This window comes from Tupaia chinensis, unplaced genomic scaffold (genome assembly GCF_000334495.1).
Source record: "Tupaia chinensis unplaced genomic scaffold, TupChi_1.0 Scaffold145367_1, whole genome shotgun sequence".
NCBI classification, from domain to species: Eukaryota; Metazoa; Chordata; class Mammalia; order Scandentia; family Tupaiidae; genus Tupaia; species Tupaia belangeri.
The window spans coordinates 1864252-1866438 of record NW_006205228.1 but is presented as its reverse complement, the minus strand read 5'-3'; positions in this window follow the sequence as shown (position 1 = coordinate 1866438).

The window sequence follows — 2187 nt, the reverse complement described above, 5'->3', positions numbered from 1 at the left end:
CCCTTCTCCTCCATTCTCCTCCCAGGATCCTGGGCATGCACGCACACGTGCCCGGTGTGGGTTTAAGTCACCGGGCCCAGGACTTGAACCACGGTTACTACATGGGAGTTCAGCAATATAGCCATTACGCTAACTGCTGGTCCCGAGGCAAAGATTTCTTAAAGCAGACACAAAAGGTAGAAACCATAAAAGAAAAAAAAAAATCAATAAATTGAATGTCATCAAAATTTAAAACTTATGCACCCTAACTAAAACAATTAAGAAAATAAAATAAAATGGCAAGTCACAATTAGGTAAAAATATTTGCAAAACATATATCTGATGAACTTTTGTTTGGAATATGTAAAGAGCTCCTACAACTTAATAATTTAAATTAACAAATTTCTTGAACACTTTACTAAAGAATATACTCAAATGATCAATAAGCACATGAAAAATAAGCTTTACATCATTAATCATTTGTAAAATGCAAATTAAAAATCACCATTAGTTACCACTAACCATATGCCCATTATAATGGCTAAAATTTAAAACTGACAATAACAAATATTGATGAGGGTGTGGAACAACTAGAACTCTCATGCATTTCTTCTGGAACCACTCTAGAAAATAGTTTGGTATGTCTTACAAAGGTAAATACATACCTTTATCGGAACCCAGCAATTCTTAGTTGAAATATTCACTCATAAGAGAAAAGAGTATGTCTACAAAAGACTTGAACTAGAATCTCCATAGCAATCCTATTCATAATAGCTTAAAACAGGACAATCCAAATGTCTGTCTGTGAATGGATAAACAAGTTGTGGTATATTTACAAACGAAATACTACTTAACACTAAAAAGCAAGTAACTGCTAAGATGGGCAGAACTATAGATAAATCTCAACAATATCATGTTGAGCAACAGCAGTCAGACATAAAAGACTATATGTTTTACATCTCAATGGATATATAAAGCTCAAAATAAGTAATGCTAATCTATAATACTAAAAATCCATGGTTTCTCCTTGAGACTGGGAGGAGATGATTAAGTGAAAGTAGCTTTAGGAAATGTTCTCAGGTGATAGCTATGTTCTAACCTTGAGTGAGTTATTGGTTATATGGATGTACAGAGCTGTCAAAACTACACTTAAGATTTGCACCATTCTCAATAGTTAATATTAACACAATAGAAATAATTGTTTAGGAGCCAGGCAGTGGCACAGCATTAACATCAGAGATGAGATGAATTGCAGCGTGAAAATCCTGTTGAGAGTGCCTCTCTTTCTCTCTCTCTCTCTCTCTCTCTCTCTATCTCTCTCTCCAATGGAAGGAAAAAATAAACTTACAAAAAGAAATAATTAAAAGATAAAAATAGACTTGCAAAAAGACAAACAAAATCAAACCGCAAGGTAACTATGAGACATATCTAAAATTTAAAAATTCAGAAAGAGTGAAAGTAAAAGATTAGGAAAAGACCCAGACAAATTTTAACACACACACAAAAAAGTGATGTACCTATGTTGTTGGTACCCCACCCAGAACTCCTTTATGAAGCTGAAATATCTGCTAACAACTCACAGTTCCCATTTTTTTCTTCAGCCAAACAGTAACTTCTTTGGTTGACAGGTTACGCATCCTGACTCCAGCTCCCAGCCAACCTTCTTTCTTCCCAGGTGACTAACTCATTAGTACAATTCATGCTCTAGAACTTTCTCATCAGATCAGACTGAAGTTATTCTCCATTTCACACAAATGAGGGAACTTCAAAAATTTGTGGGAAAATGAACTTATGGCAGTGCAAAAAATTTTTACATCCACAAATAGTTTTTTTATAATATGTATTCTCCTGAACTTTTGGAAGGCCCCCTCATTCTTGTCCTTTCTCCTTGTCCTATCCTGTTTCTGTCACTTCCTTTCCTCCCAGAGCATGCCCTCCATACAGTCGATGCATCAGAATCCCTTATCTCCGCTCTCCTCTTAAGGAAGCTAACCTAAGAAGCTGAACCCAAACTTTAATCATACTAATGGACTTTAAGTCAAAAATTTGTACTTGAGACAAGGAGAGCCACTCCATAATTTTTTTAAAAAGGTTCAATTTAGCAGGAAGCTATAAAAACATTAAATTTTTATACATTCAATAATATAGCTTCAAAATATCTAAGGAAAAACCCAGCAGAACTTTAAATATATATATATAATATAATAT